The following is a 23,240-nucleotide window of genomic DNA, read 5'->3' as shown; positions in this document are numbered from 1 at the left end:
AAAAGACACACTCTATTCTGTACAATCTTTTTAAAAATCAGGGAAGGTTGTGACAACTTGGGGGACATTTTCTATGCAAAAATTGGCTATAATAAATGTTGACACTTAAAGGAGCAAGCGAACCCTTCGTAATCAGGATGTTTATTCTAGAAGCAAAAGCCTGCCCCAAAGTTCTGAGTAGCCAAGCATTCCCTGTTTTAAGCTCCTTCCATGTGGTGGTTGAATGGCCAATTAAAATGGGCAGGCTTATAAAAAAGACCCCGAATAGCCACAGCTATCCTGAGAAAGAACAAAGTTGGAGGAATCACAATACCAGATATCAAGCTATGTACCATGCCACAGTTCTCAAAACTGCCTGGTACTGGCACAAGAACAGACATAGACCAATGGAACAGAACAGAGAACCCAGAAATCGACCTAAACCATTATGCTCAATTAATATTTGACAAAGGAGGCAAGGGTATACAATGGAGTCAAAACAGTATCTTTAATAAATGGTGCTGGGAAATTTGGTCAGATACGTGCAAAAAAAAAATGAAACTAGATCACCAACTTAACACCATACACAAAAACAAACTCAAAATGGCTAAAGGACTTGAATGTAAGACGGGAAACCATAAAAATCCTACAAGACTCCATAGGCAGCAAAATAGCAGACATATGTAGTAGCAATATCTTTACAGACACAGCTCCTAGGGCAAGGGAAACTACGGAGAAAATAAACAAATGGGACTACATTAAGATAAAAAGCTTCTGCACAGCAAAAGAAACCAACAAAACAACAAGAAAGCCCACTGCATGGGAGAACATATTTGCCAATGATATTTCCGATAAGAGTTTAATCTCAAAAATTTACAGAGAACTCATACAACTTAACAAATGGAAGATAAATGATCCAATCAAAAGAATGGGCAAAGGATCTAAATAGACATTTATCGAAAGAGGATATACAGAAGGCCCGGAGACATATGAAAACATGCTCAAAGTCACTAATCATCTGAGAGATGCAAATCAAAACAACGTGGTACCCATCTCACACTTGTCAGAATGGCTATCATCAACAAATCAACAAATGACAAGTGCTGGCGAGGATGTGGAGAAAAAGGAACCCTCGTGCACTGCTGGTGGGAATGCAGACTGGTGCAGCCACTGTGGAAGACAGTATGGAGTTTCCTCAAAAAACTAAAAATAGAACTCCCATTTGACCCAGTGATCCCACTTCTAGGAATATATCCCAAGAAACCAGAAACACCAATCAGAAAGGATATATGCACCCCTATGTCCATAGCAGCACAATTTACAATAGCTAAGATTTGGAAACAGCCTAAGTGCCCATCAGCAGATGAGTGGATTAAAAAACTGTGGTACATCTACACAATGGAATACTACGCTGCGGTAAAAAGGAAGGAACTTTTAACATTTGCAACAGCATGGATGGAACTGGAGAGCATTATGCTAAGCCAGTGGTCAGCAAACTCATTAGTCAACAGAGCCAAATATCAACAGAACAACGATTGAAATTTCTTTTGAGAGCCAAAAACCGACTTCTGCGCATGGGGCACGAAGTTTTAATCGCACTGTAAGTGTGCGCCCACACGTGGTATTTTGTGGAAGAGCCACACTCAAGGGACCAAAGAACCGCATGTGGCTTGCGAGCCGCAGTTTGCCAAGCACTGTGCTAAGTGAAATAAGCCAGTCGGAGAAAGATAAATATCACATGATCTCACTAATATGTGGGATATAATGATCAACATAATTTGATGAACAAGAATAGATACAGAGACAAATGGTAGGGGAGAGGGGTTAGAGAGCAACCAAAGGACTTATATGCATGAATATTAGCATAACCAATGGACACAGACACTGGGGTGGTGGGGGCTTGCCCAGGGTGGGAATGACCTGGGACGGGGATGTCAACTGGGGAAAAAGGAGACATATGTAAAACTTTAGACAGGAAGGAAGGAAGGAAGGAAGGAAGGATAAAATGGGCAGGCTTGATGTCTCCATGTATGTCAAGCAGAAAAATATATATGCTGTCAAATTGTTCTTAACATATTTTGAAAGTAAACATGTTTTCCCACAGTATTTAGGTTCTTGTTAAACTAAATTAGTATGAACTTTAGGGGGAGCATTGTTTGAAAAAAATATAGACATGCCCAAGCTTGAAGGCCATATTTCATCACTGTGGTTATTTATCCTTGTAATAGACAGGGCAGCCTTAGGAGTTACTTTCCCCCAACTCTATCAGATGCCTGCTCTCCAAACTTCACAAGGCTTTCTTGATGGAAATTAAAACTTTGCAGGCGAAGCTTTGTGGAGATGTTCATTCACAACCCTCCATGAACCCACAGGGTAAAAAGAGCACTCGATGAGAGGTCATGGTCAGCACCTCAGGTATACAACACAGTGTTCAGCCAATCATATACCTTCAAGCGTACAACTTAGTATTCAGCCAATCATATACCTTCAAGTGTACAACATAGTATTCAGCCAATCATATACCTTCAAGTGTACAACATAGTATTCAGCCAATCATATACTTTACGAAGTATTCCCCCCTATATTTCCAGTACCCATCTGGCAACATACAGTTATTATAATATTGTTGAGTGATTTCCTTTTTGATGCAAAAATTGTTCAATACATATGTATTAAATTCCCACCACTTACCAGGCATAGTGCTGAGTTCCAAGAATACAAAGACAAATAGAACATGATGCCTAACCTTTCACATTGACAAATATTAGCTGAACACCTAGGATGTGCTTACCACTCCCTCAAGCAGGTCATAGTACTGCTTCTTTTGATCACTTCTTTTTGTTTCCTTACTTTATAAACAGATGTTACGAATGAATGATACAATGATCCTGGTAATGGGTATGTTTTTACTTTTTTTTTTATAGACAAAAGTGTGTATTAAGTATTGAAAACCCACTACCCAACATGTTTTATGTAGTGTAGCTAAGTAGTATTCCACGAACCCTTGATTTTTCAATAAAACTATTTACATGTCTATGTCTATACTGGGTTACAGTGTATAACGTACCTCTTAAAGGACTGAGCCATACAGGGTTGTGAGATGGACCCACTACCAGGATCATTGTATCATTCATTCATAACATGTGTGTCCCCCAAGTTGAAAACCTAACTCCTAATGTGATGGTATTAGTAAGTGAGATCTTTGGGAGGTAGTTTGGTCATGTGAGTGGGGCCCTTATGAATGGTATTAGTGCCCTTAAAAAAGGGAAGCCAGAAAGCTCTCTTGCCTTCTTTCCACCACCTGAAGATACAATGAGAAGTTGGCAGTCTGCAACCTTGAACAGAGCTCTCATCAGAACTCAACCATACGAGCACTCTGATTGCCAGCCTCCAGAACTGTGAAAAATAAATTTCTGTTGTTTATAAACTGCTCAGTCTACAGAACTGTTACAGCAGCCTGAACTAAGACAGTTTGCTATTTCTCTTTTATTTACAGGTCAAGTGACACTGAGTACCTGAAAAAGCCATGTGCAAAGATTAAATGCAAGCTTAGCTTAGGCCAATTTACATTAACTAGTTTCTATAGGATCCTACAATTCCATTTTTTTTTTATTTCATCCTAAAGATATCTAGAACATCAAAGCTAATGCTTTTAGCCTCCAACTAACTCCTTTCTCAACAACTGCTTTTCTCTTACCTAATTAGCAGTCTTTGGTTCCTGTTTGAATGAGTGAGTGCACCTTGAGGATTCCCAGGGCACTCTGAAAATTTGGGTTGGGCAGATCCCTGGGATCACACTGGTCTTCATCCTGTGCCTGTAAGAGCAGCTGACTTGAGTTACCACTGTGGGCTTGAGGGAACTCCAGTTGAGCAAAAGCACTGGGGTAGAATGCGATTTGGAAGAGGAAGTCCTCAGAGGTTGTGCAAGAGTCCAAAAGGCCACCAACGTAGAAGCCCCAGAGGCCAGAATGTGTCTACTTCCATGAGGGATTGCCTGGGTGTGGGAGGTAAGGATCTGTCCATCAGAGTCCAGCCATCTCAATTGTTGTGGCTGCAGTATGGATGATGGATTAGAGGAGGGCCAGAATGTACTCAGGAGCCCAAGAAAGCTATGGCTAGCATCCAGAGAAAGATGAGACGCTGGACTAGGACAGAATCAGCAGAAACAATGAGAAGCTGATGGACAGGGGAAATATTCAGGAAGCAAAATCAACAGAAATGGGTGATGGATTCGATGCAGTGGATGAAAAAGACAGGGTCGAAGATGGCTCCTAGGTTTCTGCCTTGTGCTGGGTAGTGACTAGTGGTGCCTATCACAGAGCTGGGCAACACTGCGAGAGGACCAGGTATAGAGAGAAAAGACCTGGTCTTGGGCATGTAGAATTTGAGGGGCCTTTGAGATATCCATGTAGAATGACAATTATGTAATCTAGAGCTCATAGATAAAAAAAATTCTAAATTCAGTTATGTTTTCTTTTTTAAAAAACTTTTCTTCCCAAACTGAAACTGCCTGAAGAGACAAAAGAATGTGGGCTTTAAAACGAGAAGAGCCAGGCTTGGAACCATCCCTTACTGGCTCTGTGCTCATGAGCATGTTCCTAACCTGACTTGGTTCCCATTTCCTCCTCTGTCATCTGGGAACATGTTGAAGATGAAAAGAAATAGTCCTTGAAAAGTGCCTGGAATAGTGTGAGTTCTCAGTAAAGCCAAGCCAGAACCATGTTCATACTTTCTGTATACCCTGTAGCACCTGGTACTGTCCTGGCCAAGGAGGTCCATCAATATCGTGTACAGCAAACTGACTTGAAATATTCTGAGAACTGTCAGTAAACCACCGTTTCCTCTTGCGAGAAAACCACTAGCTCTCGAAATCATTCTTCCATTTGGCATCCTATTGAAGTGACACCCAGTCGTAAGTTATGCACAGAGCATGTGTTACTCCCATCACCCACTGACCCTGGTCTACCTCCCAGGCTTGGGAGTATCTAGTATTTGACAGGGCCAGCAACTCTCTAGAGTATTTTTTTGTACTATCAGAAGCCCTAGGTGTCCAATCCAGTCGTGTGCATCATACTCATGCCAGAATTCATTCACCTAACCAAGCATTGCTTCCTCCTCCCAGAGGACGTGACTGTCATTCGCATGGAGTTGCCATCAGTAGCTTTTAAGAACTGTCTTCATGGCTAAACCTGTTCAGCTTGAGTTAGCTTAATGGTGGCCCAGTTCATCTTGACAGGATGGATGGGACTTCTCCATTCATTTAAATATTTACTAGGCACCTACCAGGTGCCAAGCACTAGAAAAAGAGTGTTTGAGAACCATGACTTCTGCCCCCAAAAAGTTTATTATCTTGGGTTGAGTGTGAGTTTCTTGGGCAGAGGTGGTAGAAAAACAAGTTAAATACCTAAATGTATAAGTATCCCTTATGATAAGTGAAGAAAACTTATGAAGAAGGTCCTCTTTAGGATAGATGATCAGAGAAGGCCTCAAGAGCAGGTGACATTTGCCCAGCTTGTGTGGTTCAGTAGCTGAGCACTGACCCATGCACTAAGAGGTCACCGATTCGATTCCTGGTCAGGGCACATGCCCAGGTTGTGGACTCTATCCCCTGTAGGGGCTGTGCAGGAGGCAGCCAAGTGATGTTGATGCTTCTCTCTCATTGATATTTCTATTTCTCTCTCCCTCTCCTTTCCTTTCTCTCTAAAATCAATAAAAAACTCTTTTTTTTTTATTAAAAGAGAGCAGGTGACATTTAAAATGATTAACTTAGAGAAGCTTAAAGTCCATTCTTACCTGTTTACCCTAAGCCAAATTAAGTCATTATGGCTGCTTTTAAAATATGTTTAGCTGGTGCTTATCTATATATATAAAAGCCTAAGCAACCGTTACAACAGAACGACTGGCAAGACCTGTTGGCCAGTTGCTATGACACTCACTGACCACCAGGGGGCAGACGCTCAATGCAGGAGCTGCCCTCTGGTGGTCAGTGTGCTCTCACAGGGGGAAGCGCTGCTCAGCCAGAAGGTGGGCTCACAGCTGGCGAGCCTAGCTGCAGGGGCGGGAGCCTCTCCCACCTCCACGGCAGCAGCAAGTGCAGCGGGCCGGGATGAGCACAAGCAGTGCAGCACTTGGCGCACTGCTACATCCCCAAGGGGTCCCGAATTGCGAGAGGGCGCAGGCCAGGCTGAGGGACCCCTCCGCCCCCCCCCCCCCCATGCACGAATCCGTGCACTGGGCCTCTAGTAAATAATGAAAAGAGCAACCATTTCATACTTATATTGTAACTTCTGTAAAAAAAAAGAGAAATAAAAAATCATTCCTAGGCATGTTGGTTAAAAAAAGGTTGGAGGTCTGATGAATAAATACCATTTATTATGAAAAATGAAGTTTAGTATAAACTATTGAAACTAGTATCTATCAGCTTGCCTGACATTTCTAAAGTGATCTAGAAAATAATAGAACCATTAAAATAATTATGAAACGTCCCAAGGCGATGAGTGATTTCCTTTTGGATGCATAAATTGTTCAATACACATGTATTAAATCCCCACCACTTGCCAGGCACAGTGCTGAGTTCCAAGAATACAAAGACAAATAGAACATGATGCCTAACCTTTCACATTGACAAATATTAGTGGAACACTTAGGATGTGCTCATCATTCCCTCAAACAGGTCCTAGTTTTGCTTCCTTTGATTGCTCCTGTTTTGTTTCCTTACTTTATCAACAGATGTTACGACTACATGATGCAACGATCCTGATAGTGGGCATGTTTTTATTTTTTTAACACAAAAGTGTGTATTAAACATTGAAAACCCACTACCCAACATGTTGAGTCTACTGCATTTCTTGTGCTTGTCTGTGAAGCAGAGAAACACATTTTTATGGCTAGCTATAATTGTATCCGTTTGCAAACCCCTTGCTCAGCATCACTGGATGGCAAAGATTTAAATGTCACCTTTTCCTTCCAAAATGGATGACATTTCTACAGTCCTTGTCTTTAGTCCTGGAACTTTAGTTCCAAGTCAATTATCCTTCCTGAGCCCCCAGAATTCCAACCATGGTCTGAAGCTCAACTGAAAGACACACACCCCCAATTTTAGGGAGCAATACTGCACACCCAACCCTTTATGTTTCATTGCAATTTCACAACCAACTTTCCACAACTCCTACAGAAAACAAGTCTCAAGAACTCTCTGCTCACCCGTTATGTAAACTCCCCCAAACAAATTGCACACCCATTGTTTCTTCAGTCCCATAAACCATACAGAAAACAGTCTATAAGAAGAGACTTCAGCCCTAACTGGTTTGGCTCAGTGGATAGAGCACCGGCCTGCGGACTGAAGGGTCCCAGGTCAAGGGCATGTACCTTGATTGCGGGCACATCCCCAGTAGGGGGTGTGCAGGAGGCAGCTGATTGATGTTTCTCTCCCATCGATGTTTCTAACTCTCTATCCCTCTCCCTTTCTCTCTGTAAAAAGTCAATAAAATGTATTTTTTTTAAAAAAGAAGACACTTCATGCTGTTTTCCATTCAAATATGGGGCTGTCTTAACTTAAATGATACCAAGGTGCTTCCAGCTAACTAAACACGTAACCGGGTCCCAACTGTTTTCTATGTTTCAAATCTTCCCAAGAGTAACCTAGTTTGGATAGGATTCCTGTGCTTTCTTATATCACCGTCTCCTTTACACTCCTCTGATGAAGTCGGACAGGAGTAAATACAATTGAGAATGGGGCACACAGAATCAAGCCTGTTTTTCCTGGCCGAACCTTGTATGCTGGAAGGGACCTGACTGATTAAAGCAGCTGGTTGTTTACTATACAGTACACTTCAAAAATTTCATCAATAGATTAAGTTTAAAGTTTATTTTTAAAAAGAAAAATACTGAACAAAAGGCTAGATTTCCCTTCCATTTAGAAGAATTGCCAGATCCATCCACCACTGAACAGCCGAGCTACATGATGTACGCTTCGAACTGGGCAGCTTCTACAAAAATAAAAGGACTCCTCCCAAATCCAGTTAATGGACTTGATACAAAGGGAACATGTTTCTGCAACAAATACATTTAGAACGTGGTGTTTTACACAGTAACTAATGAGGGCCCTAGCCAGAGGGGGAAAATGACTTTTCCAGGATATTAAATATTCTGACTCACTATTTAACAGAAGTGCAAGCAAAAATGCAAACGCAAATGAAATGTATACACATTTATGACTTTATCAGCTGTATGACAGGGCCACCTTTGGCTTCTGGCTTTATTTACCAGGAAGAGAAGCTTGGAAAACCAGCATACATTTGTATTTCTCTCCAAACAGTTCCCTGTCTCCAAGCACGGGTTGTAGCAAAGTATTCATTCTGAGTCTGTTGATCTACCTCGCCAAGAGAAAAACGGTGAATAGATAAAAACAGACAACCTTGTCTTCTTAAAAGTCAGAAACGCACCTTCACCATAGAAACCCCCGGCACAATCTTGAATATGAACCTTCTTAGGAATTCCACATTAGCCCTGATCCTCCTGCTAAACATCTGTGTGACTGTGAGCAAGCCATCTCAACCTCTCTAAGCCGCAGCCGGCTTACCCATAAACGGTGCCAGTGTCTGAACTAGTGAGTGAATACCTGAATTCTCTATCAGAAAGAAATCACCTCAATCCCCAATGACTGGTTCTGATAATAACATTTAAGACCCATTCTACACCTTTGCCATCATTCTTCTGAACACCGCTTTTCAGGTAAAGAGAGGTGGAAAGAGAAGAGGATTCTTAACGGGAACCGGCCCTCGTTTGGTTTTGCTCATTAGGTTCCCCCACTGAAGCCATGAGCTGGTATCAGCATCTGCTGAAATTTACTCAAATATGAAAAGGAGTGGTTGGTTTCTCCCTCTCAAGACATACTCTTTCATAAAACGGCACAAGTCAATTTCTACTGTCGTATCCTTCAGTGGGCTACACATTACTAGCAACTAAGTTGCGCGGGGGCGGGGGGGAGGGGGCAAGCAAAAGAGCATGGCACAGAGGACATGAATCTATTGTCTACATGGAGTAAGAACAGCTCTTCTCTATGTGATGTGTTCAGGAAGGAGAGCCACGATGGGCACCTATACCTGCTAGCTTCAGGGGGCACCCCTTTTATAGGTAAATTATCTTCTGGGTCAGCAGGTGTTGGGATGAGATGCTTGAGCTTAAAGTTACTTCACTCACCTCCGTCATTCAACGGCTATTTATTGAGTACTTAATGGTATGTAAACCCCAAAGCTAAAAAAAATAAACAACTAAAGGGACTGCGTTGACTGACTGGAATTTTCTTTTCTTTTTTTCTTTTTTTTTTTGGGGGGGCGCGTTTCCAAGTAAATCCTGACATGTATTTTAGAGGAGTTCAGCTCCTCAGAATATTTTCAAATCAAATAGTAATACTAAACAATATAGATGCTGAGCTGAAGTACGCTTGAAATTTTTCTTTCCCTTCATTAAGTGGTATGTGATGAAGGGGAGGGAGGAGTAAATTACAAATGAAATAGAGAACTAGTTAAATCCTTAGTTAATACAGTTATAAAAGCCTCCCCCCCCCCCATAGAAAGTGATACCATTGGATTACAAACACACTGATAAGCATTATAGAATGCTAAAACTAAAAAGAGAAGGATGATTCAATACAGACCTCGTGTTTTATATGTGGGGACTGAAGGCTCAGAGGTGCTATGATTTGGCCCAGGTCATACAGACAAACATAGCGCCAGAACTAGAACCCAGGTCACCAGCAGGCACACGTCACAGTCCCTAGGGTACTGCAGCGTCTGTGATGTGTCCTAACAGCTATCGGAAGTGGGACAATGGCATCCACAAAGCAATGGACTAGGCATCGGGAGCTCAGAGTTCTAGTCTTGAAAACTTCACTGGATCAGGCATGACACCATGGACAACCCCCATCACCTGTCTAAGCCTCATCTGTCAAGTGTGAATGGCAATTCACAGGGAGACTGTGCAGACCAAAAATAAAGGCAGTAGCTCTGACCGCTGTGAAAAATGTCACACAAGCACAAACCCAGCCCTGGCTGGCGAGAGTGGAGGCAGTGTGGGTATTTTAGAAAACCTTGCTGTGACTCCACTTCCAGTCCCTTGTTACCTTGTGAAGACCCAGTACGTGTGAGCCTCACGTTCCTCCTATGTGGTTAGTCGTCTTTGCCCTGCTTCTCTCAGAAGGGGTCAGAATTACATGAGAACACTGAAAAGCATTTGCAAGCCGTTAAGGCCCTGATGCAAACGTAAGGTGTTATTATTAAATCCCTCTAGCTTTCATTGGGAGAAAAATGTGCCACGGTCCAATCATTCAGTTCTTAATAGTTTCCTTCTTAAGTAAGACATCATTATACATCAGTCTCAGACTTACCAGCTTTCCCGTCTGTCCTCCCAGTCTCCACTCACATTACTACGCACAGAGCCGTGTCCCTCAGCTCAGACCTTACTCAACTGGCATGAAGTGGGATGAGAAAGGTTTTTGCCCCAGGGCTTCCTTTCAGCTAGAAATGCTCTGACAAAAGCTTCCATGAACACTAACTACTCTACTTCACCTTAGAGAGGCAAGGAAACCAACCCTTGCACTTTTCTCCCCTGGACTGCAGAACGCCAGCCTCTCCAAAGAACAAGAGAGAAGCCAGCCGGGCGGATCATCTTCACCAGAGGCAACAGGGATTCCCCAAACCTCCCCTCCGCAGCACTGATCAGGGGCCGGCCTCTCCTTCGCAGACTAACTCCTCCAAAGGCCCAAGGCGTCCCTCAAGAGTCATTCACCCAACAGCTAGGGCCTCCAGCAGGCTGAGAATGTCACAGAAACGTGGGGAGGGAGAGGGGCGTAGTATTTTTGGTCTGCAACCCTCTGCTGCTCATAGGAAGCATCAGCATAACTCACATTTCTTTGTTGAGAGCCCTGATTTCCAGTATGTAAGACGAGAGAATTCATCAGCCTACTCGAACAACTTCTCTGGAACAGGTTTCTACCCAACCACGCCGGGCAAATGAGACAGGTAAACTGGGGGGGAGGGAGGGAGGATAAGACGTGACAACAGGCTCATTTGCATAGATGAGCGATAAGCAGACATTTGTTGTCTTCAGTTCTGGCAACTCCTGGCACCGGCCTGGCAAATCAAACCCAGTCATTCTCCCTCTCGGTTGCCCCCACACGCTCACCTGCCCTCCCCCCAACCCCCACCCCGCCCCAGCTGTTGGGGCAGTTGACGGGGCTGGGGTGGACTGGGGGAGAGAAGCCGAGGAAACGCGTTCGTCTGGTGCAGCATTTCGGCTGGAACCGTACCGCACCTGTTCAATCCGGCTCCGGTGCCAGAAACGACCAGAACGGCGACTCGAAAGCCCCTCTTGGAGATCCCCGGGCGCCTACCAAGTTCGCCGCTAGTTAGGGTGGTGGGAGATGCCTCCTGCTACTGCCAAACTCGGCTCGTTATCCCGAAAAAGGGACGGCGCTCTGCTTAAGTGAACCCAGAATGATCCGCGGGTGTCACCGCAGCCCCGTGTCACCCACCGGGGTGGCTAGCGGGTGGGTACCCTCGGGGAGCGCGCGGCCGTGGACCCCGCGGAATGAAGGTCCCGCTTCGGCAGCCACGCGCACTGCCTTCTCCCTGCCCCCAGCACAACGCGGACCAAGTGGGAGCGTAGAGAGACCGCCGGGACTCGTCGGAGGCGCAGAGTCCCCAACCCCGCGCGCCAGAGGAGGGTCCAGGGAGGAGGGGCCGTGGACGCGCAGGAAACTTACCTCACTCGGGCAGCATTCGGGCGCCTCCGCCGTCGAGACCAGTTGCGCCACAGTCTGCAAGTTATTGGGGGTGTTGTTGCTTTTCCCCGGCGAAGGGAGAGCAGGGAGGGCGAGGGGCGCGCGGGGCTGGGGGGTCGGCGGGCCGGGGGCGGGGCCGGGGCGCTGCACGGAGAGCTCGCAGGTGCTGGGGCCCGAGCCGCGGGGCCAAACTCGCCCCGGACGCGCCTCGGCGGGGGCGCGCGGCTGCAAGTGTGCAATGCGCGCGCGCCGCGGCGAGTGTGTGTCCCCGCTTTCCCCTTCCTCCCCCGCCGGTCCTTTGGTCAGACTCAGCAGCGAGCGGACACCAAAGCCCCAGCCTCTCGGAACGGCTCCACTGCCCGCGCAGCCTCGCCGCCGCGCACTCCAAGGCCGGGTCCGAAGAGCAGCGGCGCCCCCGGGTTGGGGCGCGGGTCCCGGCGCAGTTACGCGCCCGAGTCGGAGCCAGGCGCGGAGCGAGCGAGCCGCGCGGTGACTGCCGCGGCTCGGGGAGGCTGCAGGCCCCGCCCGCCGGCCGCCCAAGCTCTTCCCCTTTTCTCTCCACCCCCTTGCTCCATCCCGCACGCCCTGCAGGGAAACCAGACCGGTTTCCAGCAGCTGCGGCGGCGGGAGCCTCCGCCGCAGTCCGATTGGGTGCCCGAGTCCTTTCCTATGGACGCGGCTCTCTGTCCCGGGTGCCCAGGCCGGAGTGCCCAGGCCGGAGAGCAGGGACCGCACGAGCCCCTGGGTTTGGCCGATCCCTCCAAGTCTCCAGAGCTAGCCCGGAGCTTCCCGGAGGCTCCCCGAATGCTGCGTCCGGGCTAAGCAGGCTGTTTGGGATAGGGCTCCCCCCTGCCTCAGGCCGTTGAACTCTGCAACGCCTGGTCGCCTAACCGCTGGACTCGGCTTGGAAGGGACAGGCTAGGATTCCAAGGCGACGGAGTCTCCCCTCCTAAGGACAGCAGGTGTTCCCAGGAAATAAGACCTACTTCGCAGGTAGGGAAGAGTTGGCGAGGGGGACCCCGCGGAGAGAAGGCTGGAGGGGCGTACAGCGCATATGGGCTGTGATGGGGCTGGGGACCAAATCCGACTGAGTGGGTGTGGGGCACTTGTAGTCTCACCTGCTGTCCGTGTAGCACCAGAAAGGGCAGATCTAAAGAACTCTTCTAGGGAAAAAATGCCGTCATGGCTGCTGTAGCTAAATGTACTCAACAGGAACCGAAAAGGTAGCGGATCTCTCCCAGATGAACCGAAAGCAAGGGGTATTTCTAACCCTCGTTACTTCCTTCCACTTCCCTCTTGCTTGGTGTGGCTCACGTGGGAGCATCGTCCCCACGGGTCGCGGGGTCGCTTCTGGTCAGGACACAAACCCAGGGTTGTGGGTTCGATTCCCACCGGGCGCGTGAGGGAGGCAAAGGATCATCTATGTTCTCTTTCACATCACACCAGCGTTTCTCTCTCCCTCTCCCTTCCTAAAGCAACAACTACAAACCACTGATGGAAAACACGGGATGGATACATTCTACCCGAGGAAGACCCAACAATGCATAGTCCTTATTGTCAAAATCACTGACTTGGTGAGCTACCATGACTTTCTGTTTAAAAGGATACTCCCCAAATTCTCAGCAAATGAAACCCCTTTTTTTCAGTTCTGAAATCTTTTTATATTCCCCCTCCCCCCCACACACACATTGAGGAAGTGCATTACGGTTTAATATCAGCTCAGAATGGAGATCAATAATTCCTTGGCAACACAAATAACCCACATTCTTAGACTTTTTCCAGCTTACTTCTTCCAGATGTGTCTGGCATTTTAGGGCATCCCTTGGTTAGGACCTGTAAAGTGCGTCTGGCATCCTAAATCTTCAAAGCCCAGCAGCCACACACTTCTATCCAGGTGGCTTGATTTTACAGAAGGGAAAATGAACCCCCAAAGATATTGACTCAAGGGCCAAAACCCAGGTTCCTTGGTTCCCAATTCCTGAACAAGAAATGGACACTGGATTAATCAAGTTCAATGAGGAGTCGATAGAGGGGGCAGTGGAGGAAAGAGGAACAGGTCAGAAGAACCTTCATTGGCCTGGTGTGAATCACGGTGTAGGGGGCAGCAGCACTCCGCTGTAAGCAGCAGGAGGTGGGGCTCCGGGAATGGTGATCCCAGCCTCCCCTTCTCTCTCCTCAGACGCTGCTCTGAAATCCCAGGAGGGGAAAATGAATCTGCTTCCCAGAGAGGTAAGTGAAAATGCAGCGTCAGTTCTCAATATCTCCTGGGAATGCGGGAGAGGTGAACACAGGTAAAATTAAATTTAAATCACAGTGGATCAGAGATGGTCATGCACATTATGTACAAACACACACATACATGTGTACATGTGTGCACACAGCCCTTGTTTCTCACGAAGAGCCTGAGTGATTCCTTTCTGTAAAGCACAGATGCCAACAGCCGTCAGTTTCCAGAGAGACGCCACAAAGCAGACCGGCTACTTAGAAAGCTTAACTCTGTTGAACAGATTCTAAACCACTATACCAGGAGTCTTAACATCATCATTACGGTGAATTAATCAATGGAACAAGGAACCACATAGTGTGAAACCTGATATTTCTTCCCTATTCTCTCTAAATCTATTAACAAGAATTTGGGAAAGTCACCCTCTATTGGAAGTAAACCAAGATCAATATCACTAGCAGTAATGACTTGGCAAGAAAATCTGGAAACATTTTAACAATCAGAAAATGCTCACCTAATTGTTTTACTTAATTTCAAGTATAATTTCTCCAATGTTTCCAGATCTTAGTCCAAAATCTTAATAATGCTATTCAATACTCCCCGATAAGGAATAAGCATAGATTCCTGGTAGTAGATTTGATAGCATTAATGCCCCTAAGTAATGTCCTCTCTTATCCAGGTCCTTTTCCTCTGACTTTGTAGTCCCTTTATGCTGTGAACATAAAACTTTTTTTGGTGTTTTTTTTTTTTAAAAGTTCAGCCCGGCCAGCAGGGCTCAGTTGTTAAGCATTGACCTATGAACTAGGTGGTCACGGTTCGATTCCCGGTCAGGGCATATGCCCAGGTTGCGGGTTGTGTGGGGAGTGCAGGAGGCAGCTGATCAATGATTCTCTCTCATCATTGATGTTTCTCTCTCTCTCTCTCTCCCTCTCCCTTCCTCTCTGAAATCAATAAAAATATTTTTTAAAAAGAGAGAAAGTCCTTTTTTTAAAAAAATGCTTGTGCATTTTTGCTTCTGTCCTTAGAATCCTGCCATCACCACGAGAACAAGCCCACTGGAGGATGAAAGGCCCCATCGGGCAGAGCTGAGTCATCACTGCTGAGGCCATCCTTGACCAGACAGCCCTCAGGTGACTGCAGAGGTACAAGCAAGTCCAAATGAGATCGGCCAGGCTTGGTCCAGATCAGCAGAACCACCCACTAACTGATATATTCACCGGAAATAATACATGGTTACTATTTTAAGTCACCACTTCAGTTATCTATTGCTGCATAACAGCCACCCCAAAACTAGTAGCTGAAACCACCACCATTTACTATTTTTCATAATTCTATGAGTCAACTGGACTCAGCTGGGCGTTGGCCAGAGTCACTCACTTGGCATCTGAGCAGGAAGGTCTGAGAAGTCTTCATTCACACATCAGGCACCTCAGTCTGCCGCCACATGACCTCTGCCTTTCCAGGTCACTAGGTTGGGCTTCCTTACAGCACGTGGTCCTTCCTCCTGGATGGCCAGACTTCTTACCTGGCAGCTGGCTTCCAGGGGGGAACTGGACACTGCCAGTCTTCTTAAGGACTGAGCTTGGGAGTTCTAGAACACCCACTTCATTCTATTGGACAAAGCAGTCACAAGACCCACCAGACTTAAGAGGAGAGGAAATAGACTCACACTTTTGGTTTGAGGGAAAGCATGTATGTATAAAAATAAAAGGGCCTTATCACAGCCATTTTGGGGAGACTATCTCACCTGCTAAGTTTTGGGGTGGTTGTTATACCCTATTAGCTAAATTTTTCTAAGCTATGGGACTTTGGGCTAGTTATAAAACTTTTCTGGGCCTTTCAATGAAGTGAGGGAGGTTGAGGTTGTATATTTAACTTTTTCTTTCGTGACATCTCAAGGGCAAACCAAAGTCCCATACATATCCAGAAAGGAGTTGCCAGGGGGAATTTGTGCAGCATTGGTCAACTATGGGTACTTCTAGTAGGTCATCTGTATCTATTCTTCAACTAGACACAATCCTCAAGAATCCACATGAAAGGCATGCATTGTGGCGGGTCCAGGCAGCTTGGGTGGTGGGAGAAGGAGCAGGGGCCAGGCAGCCCAGGCTCGAAAAGGCTCTGGGCCCGCCTTGGCCCTCAGGCACCCAGCAAGCACCCGCCCAGCAGCCACCCTCCCCAAGAGGATGGTCAGCCCACACCACTGAGGGGGCGGTGAAGAGATCCATGGGTTGTCAGCTATACCTGCTCCTGCAAAAGTGGAAATGAAGAAAAATAATTTTTAAAAAAAGGCAGCAGGAAAGGATAAATGTGCAGACAAACAAGTACAAACAAAGGGAATAGGGGAGCAAAGGGAAAACAGACTGAAGTGGCCAAGAACTTAAAGATCTACCGCGGGAAATGGAGAAACTAAAAATGAGAATCCAGCCTCGGATGAAGCAGGAGAGAAAAAAGCCAAGTCTGATTAGTATCATATTAATTATATTATAAGACATATAATACCATGTCTTATCAGTGGTTCCTGTCTCCCTTCCTATACAATCCAGAGGAATATTTTTATCAACTATTTTGTAGTGTAAATGCTTTTTTAAAAGAGGAAATCACTTGCTGATTGTTTATTTTTTTTGGTACAACCAGAAAATAGTGGGATGTTGAATATGGGAGGCTTTATCTTAACATTCCATAGGTGGGGGTCATTTCTATATCCTATCATACAAAGCATACTAAATGGCAATATGGCATCAGTTGTGCATTTCATATGTCTTGAACATTTTAAATTACTTCTATTCCCATGCTTTTGGTAGTATTGTTTCCTAAAGAAAACCCCTCCTCGATCTTGGCTCTCCCTGTCAGAATTTTGTGCATCTGTAACAGCTCTGGTGAGGCAGTCCCGTTTCCCCGGTAACTTTGTTAATGTGCTGTGAAAGATTGAAAGTTTCATCATGTAGTATATATGATATTACATTGCAAATTAGTGGGACTTTGATGTTATAGCATATCAATATTTGAAGATATAGGCACTTGATACTCCATTAAGGAAAATTAGCCTCCACATTTTAAGCTGAAAATTCACTGAAATAACTGTTTTAAAAAAAATCACAACTACGTAACTTTAAGTTTTTGGTACATATGTTAAGAATTGTGTACAAATTGAAATGTCTGTGTATTCATCCTCAAAACAATTGATAAAATGTCAATTATGAAAGAAAAAAAAATAAAGGCATGCATTGCCTCCACAGACGTGAAACAGAAGGAGAGGCTGCCTTCTTCACAGCCCCCGAATGACCACCTTCCATCACACTGTCTTCTCTTTCTGGAAACTTGATTTCCAAGCAGACACGAAAAGCCACTGCTTAGCTGCCTCCCCTGTATACCTCTGTAAACCCCTACATACATCCGAAATGAGATGCTCATTTCAGAGGACTCGATGTCCTCTGATTTCAGTTTTGCTCTTCAGGTTAGCAAAGGCTTGAAACCCTCATCCTAATGCCTTCCTTCTTTTTCCCTGTACCATCTTCCTTTCCTCTAGCTTTGCTTTTCTTTTCTGCTGCATCTTTTCTCTCTTAATCCTTTAAAAAAAGAGAGAGAGAGAGAGAGAGAGAGAGAGAGAGAGAGAGAGAGAGGTCAATGAGAGCGATACATCGATTGGCTACCTCCTACATGCCCCACTCTGGGGACCAAGCCCACAATCTGGGCATGTGCCCTGACCAGGAATTAAACTGGGGACTTCTTGGTTCATGGGTCGATGCTCAACCACTGAGCAACACCAGCTGGGCTCTCTTAATCCTATTCATTTCTTTGTTCCTCCTTCCTCTCAGGATTGGAAAGAGCACTGAGCTAGGAGTGCTAAGACCTGTTTTCCCACCCCACCTCTGTCCCTGCAACAGTGAAGTCTGTATTCTCTCTCAGCTTCAGAATCCTCAGATTCAGATTCCTGTCTATATCCTGAGGGTGTTTGGTGAGATGCACTGAAGAGTCATAAACCTAACAGACAATGACTCTTACAACCCCCTTTCAACACATACAGTAGCAAAACTTGGAGGAGGTTGAATATTAAGGCCTCAGAACCCCTTAGAAGAGGTGTACATGCATCTCAGCCTTTCTCAAACAATTCCCAATACCTAAGTACTGTTTTGCTAAGTTTTTCATTTTTCAGTTAGAAAACATGCAACTCTGCCAGCTACAAGCCCCACTTAACTCATCATTCTTTGTCCAGAGGTTGGTGTCATTCTAGCTCTCAAGACTAGCTCATTCTTCAGCCAGAAACTCTAACATCTAGATGCCAAATGTTAGGCATTCAGCTCTGACCCTAAAAATGTTCTCCAATATTCCTGGTAATCCATCTACAAAATATGAAAAAGAACTTTAAAAAAGGGTTTCCCTAACAAATTCACCAAAATACAAACGTATATGCATTGAGATTATAATTACGTAAAAAAAAAATGCACATGAACAACTCCTGAAATTAAAGTTCTTATGCTAGGGTGGGGAAATTCTAAGATTTAAACACGTCTCAATGTTGTGTTGTTTTTACACTTAAAAACGCATATGCTATTAAAACTTCTAATTTCCACTAGCCTATACAATGTTTTCTGTTGAGTTCAGTTACTCCTTTACTCTTGAACATTTTTTTCTTGTTAGAAACAGACTCACATTTTCTAGGTGAATTTTTACTTTGCCCAGAAATTATTTTTAAAAAACACACAATATAAACTTAATAGTGTTTGATTTGAAGAATGAACAAGAAGTGAGAGAATATCAGAACAGAGGGGAGACAGAAGGAAAAAAGTAGAGAATTGTTAGTAGAGCACAGAGAACCAAGGCTTATTTCAGAAAGCGTCCTAAAGACACTAACATGTAGACACACAGTTTTTATATCAAGTCTGACCTTGGGTGTTAAGGAACCTGAAAGCCAATGTCTCCCAATGAGAGAAAGCACCGCTCCCCACCCCCCCACTTTTGTTTGGAGAGGCCGTTTTAAAAGCTTGATGTAGGTGAAGAAGGCAGAAATGAGTCAGCAATGTTCCTCAAATCAAAAACTGCAAAATCTATTGCAATTATTGTACCCTGGGGAACAGTGTGTTGAGACAACTTAACCTAACGTCACAAAAATAAGCTGTAGAATCAGGGGTAAAACCCAGGGCTGCCATCGTATTCCCTTGAGCAGAAGAGGGTCAGCCGAATCTGCCCTGGACTCATCGTGCCTCAGCATAGGTTTGCCACGCCACGCTCTTCTTTGTTCTAATATGTGAAGTACTCAGTTATTTTCTTCCTCTTTAAAACATTAAAAGAATTTCTTATCAATGGTGAATACATTTGACATCAGACGGGTCACCATAAAAGAGAAACAGATCTAGAAAGAATACCAAGAAATAAAGGAATCTACAGGGAAGGCTGGGAAAGAAGGAAATGAATTCAATAAAGACACTCAAGTTTCCTAAATAGAGGCCACAGCAGTCCACTCAGGACATCTGTGCGGCTGATGCCTGCCTGTCACCATTCGGGGAAGGGCTCAGGTGCTTGCCGGGAGCGAGATGAGCTCTGCTCCGGTGGAGGCGCAGCTCCCAGAGCCCAGACGTGGAGTTTCTCCCTGTTGCTATCGGAAGGGAGGGGGTGCGCATGGGCTAAGGGCGCAGGACTGGTTGAAGAGAACTGAACGCTGACTTTAATCATCCAGTGGAGCCCCCTTTAAGGTTTCCCAAGTCCTCCGTGACACCTCTACATGTGAATGCCCCTGAAAGACAGCACTGACCTGTGCTTTTGCTTCTCCAAACGTTTAGGGACTTTCCTGGACTTGAAACCGTTTAGGTAGAACCTTCCTAGCAAGCCGCTCCTCTTGGCGACATTTGCGTTTCTCTGCTTGGCTGGCAAAACAGGGCTCTCATTTTGCCACCACTCTCGAGACATTGTCCACCAGCTGGCCCAGCAACCTAGAATATTTTGCTGGGCTTGGGGGTAGAAAAGGAAATATGCAAATGGATGTGAGATACAACCCTCAATCCTAAGTGAATTAACCTTTTGCACTTGGATGTCGAGTGTGACTCGACACGGTTAGCATTAGAATAAAGGAATCGAGAAAAAAGCAAGCGAGTGCAAAGGGTTAATACAATAAAGATTCATCTCTTATTCGACAGGGTTTGGCCATAGGGTTGACTTCAGGCGGTCATTCAGGGACCCTGGCTCCTTCCATCTATGGCACCATTGTTTTTCACATTTGGCCTCCAAAATCCCTGCTGAACTGGAAGAAAGCAAAAAATTTAAGATGCCTGATATGGGCGTGGCAAATATCACCTCCACCTACGTTTCTCTGGCCAGAACTCAGCCATGGCCCCAGCTGATGACAGGGAGTCTGGAGATGTATGTATAATAGCTGAGCCAGGGAAGGAGGGGAGAGCCTCGGTATGGTGAGCACTATATTCTCTGCCTGATGTCTACATTGAAGACAAGTCATCTGAGGTTTGTTCTTGAACAGCTCTGATTGGAGACTCAGGAGGGAACGTCTTCAGTGGTCAGGCTGTTCTCCTGAGCTTGTATCTGGGTGTTCCCTCCAGAATTCCAGCCTATCGTGTGTGTGGCGTTCTGGATGGCATTGCTGTCTTGCAAGTGTCTGTGGACATACAAGAAAACGTAAGAAGTCAACTGCCTACATTGTTAGAAAACTGAACACTTGAGGCAAGTGGAAAAAGAGGGGTCTTCCAGAGCCTCTGCCATCAGGAGAGCGCCATTGCTTCCATCATCCTGGGAGGAGACAGAATCGGCGCAACCAGCTTCCACTGCCACTAGACTCTGGAGCCTTTGGGGCACGGGGATAGAAACATAAGTCCAAGCTCCACCTGCAGCCACCCTGTCCTGAAGGTGCAGGTGATCTCAGGAGAAAGGGTTATAATGAGGGAAAGAAAAGGAGGATGAGTGAGCAAGAGGCATATGGTTTTTTCTAGCACAAATACCCTATAAGAAAAATATAGAAGTTGGGGTTACTGTGGGGATTTACAGACACTTTAACCAAAAGGGCAAAGCCACACCATGAAGATGTAAGTTAGAAATGTTGGAGAATCGCCCATTTTTTTCTTACTGTATAAGACTCCGCTCCATCTTTTTCTGTGTAAGGGTGGACTTGGGTGGAGTGGGGTGGGGGGAGAAGCAATGGACCAGGCTACATCCTCTCCATGTTCTACTGTCTCTCCTTGGTTTGTATTTTCCATTGGCTGTGGACATTGTGTATATGTGTGTGTAACTTCATATTTTCCATTAATATTAAAGTAGTGAGTGTAAGAGAGAAATCCTCTATTGTGACCATTCTGCACACAGAAATACAGTGGTGTTTCTAGAGACTTCAAGAAGAAATGATTGGAGAGGTTTGTTTAATATGTGGGATTTATTCACGATATCATGATAATAATAAAAGGCATAATTTGAACTTGACCATATAGTACGCTCTCAAAAAAGTACAGCAAGTCTAGAAAAATGTCCTTGAGGAAACTGCTAAAAGGTTAGCTATTTTTGCCTTTCAAATTATTGTTGTGCTAATTTTTCAAATCAGGAAATGATAAACAATTGAGGAAATACATTAACATTTAATGATGACAAAAAATTACGTATGATTTAAGAATTTAGAAAATTTTATGAAGGCAGAAGAAATTACTTAATTTCCTTTACCCAGAGATTGCCACCTCCAACATTTGGTATTTGCTTACTATGTGTTAAAACATTTTATACTATTTTTAGGTTAAAATAACATGTGTGGAGGGCAAAGGATCTGAATAGACATTTCTCCAAAGAAGATATACAAATAGAAGATAAGCACATGAAACAGAACTCAACATCATTAGCCATTAAAGAATGCAAATCAAAATCACAGTGAGATACCACTTCACACCCACTAGGGTGGCTAACATTAGAAAGACATAAAACCAAGTGTTGGTGAGGATGTGGAGACACTGGAGCCCTCATACAGTGCTGGCGGAAATATAAAATCTTTTGGAAAACAGTCTGACTGTTCCTCAAAAGGTTAAACATAGAGTTACCGTATGACCCAACAATTTCATTGCTAGGTATTTGCCCAAGAGAAATGAAAACATATATTCAGATGTCAACTTGTACACAAATGTTCATAGCAACACTATTCACAATAGCCAAAAAATAAAAATCTACACTAATAAAAGAGAAACATGCAAATTGACCTTCCCTCTGCTACACCCACCAGCCAAACAGAGTGAGTATGCAAATTAACCAAACAAAGATGGCAGTTAATTTGCATACGCAGGCGTGGAGCAAAGACTGAAGACAGAGTAGAAGGAAGCCAAGCACTGCAGAAGGGAGCGAAGCTGCGGAGAAGCAAGCGGGGTGGCAGAGACGGGAGGGAAGCCCTGTTCTTGCAGGAGTAAGCCCGAAGAAGCCCTATTCTTACAGGAATCTTCCTGCAATGGGCTTCTAGTAAATAAATAAAAGGGGAAAAAAGCCAAATCTCCAATAACTGATGGATGGGTAAATAAAATACAGTATATCCCTATAATGGAATATCATTCAGCAATAAAAATGAATAATTACTGATACATGCTACTACATGGATGAATCTTGAAAACATTATGGTAACTGAAAAAGGCCACATGTTATATGATTTCATTTATATGAAATGCTCAGAATGGGCAAATATATAAAGACAGAAAATAGATTAGTGGTTGCCTAGGACTGGGAAGAGGAACCCTTGCTGAGGAAATGGGGAGTAACTACTAATGGGTACTGGGTTTTAGGGGGAGATGATGTAAATTTTCTAAAATTGATAGCAATAATGAATATACAACTCTAAATATACTGAAAAGTATAGAATTGTACATTTCAAATGAGTGAATTGAATGGTATATAAATCAATACCAATAAAGAAGTTGTTTTTAAACAGCAAATACATAACATGTCCATCTCAAAAAATTTCAAACCATATAAAAGAGTCTACAATTAAAAGTAAGATTTCCCTTCCCACTCACCATCCAACCTCTAGTTCTAGTCTCAGAGAAGAGCATTTTTTTAAAGTTTCCGGGGTTTTTTGTCCTTCTGATGGCTCTTGTTTTAAGGTTAAATAATATAGTTATACTTTTTATAAAAGTATATTTGACATTCTACTCTGAAAGAGAAGGACATTAACAAACACAGTTTACTATGTCCAAAATCCTCACATTTCTGCCTCCCATTTTTTGTGTGATTTCTTATTGTTGTTGTAGTTTTTACTTTTATAACTTTAAAAAATATATTCATGTCTCTTTT

At 44.5% G+C, this 23,240-nt stretch overlaps 1 protein-coding gene and 1 long non-coding RNA gene across 3 annotated transcripts in view; one reads left to right on the top strand and one right to left on the bottom strand.

Annotated features, from left to right (window-relative positions):
- PIP5K1B (phosphatidylinositol-4-phosphate 5-kinase type 1 beta) overlaps positions 1 to 15,434 on the bottom strand; it is a 290,127-nt gene extending 274,693 nt beyond the window's left edge. The window contains exon 1 of one of the 2 annotated variants that reach the window (XM_054727759.1): positions 15,363 to 15,434. The gene's annotated coding sequence lies outside the window, so the exon portion shown is untranslated. Of the gene's footprint in view, positions 1 to 11,743; positions 11,860 to 15,362 lie in introns of those variants that run through there. The other variant, XM_054727760.1, reaches the window with a different exon arrangement.
- LOC114232744 (uncharacterized) lies at positions 12,464 to 15,046 on the top strand. Its single transcript, XR_008558417.1, has 4 exons — positions 12,464 to 12,754; positions 13,237 to 13,335; positions 13,941 to 13,990; positions 15,011 to 15,046. It is a non-coding gene; the product is annotated as an uncharacterized LOC114232744 (long non-coding RNA).
- Positions 15,435 to 23,240: the final 7,806 nt, after the last annotated feature.

This window comes from Eptesicus fuscus, chromosome 15, assembly GCF_027574615.1.
Source record: "Eptesicus fuscus isolate TK198812 chromosome 15, DD_ASM_mEF_20220401, whole genome shotgun sequence".
NCBI lineage: Eukaryota > Metazoa > Chordata > Mammalia > Chiroptera > Vespertilionidae > Eptesicus > Eptesicus fuscus.
The sequence above is the reverse complement of the archived record's forward strand: the minus strand, read 5'-3'. Positions and strand labels throughout refer to the sequence as shown.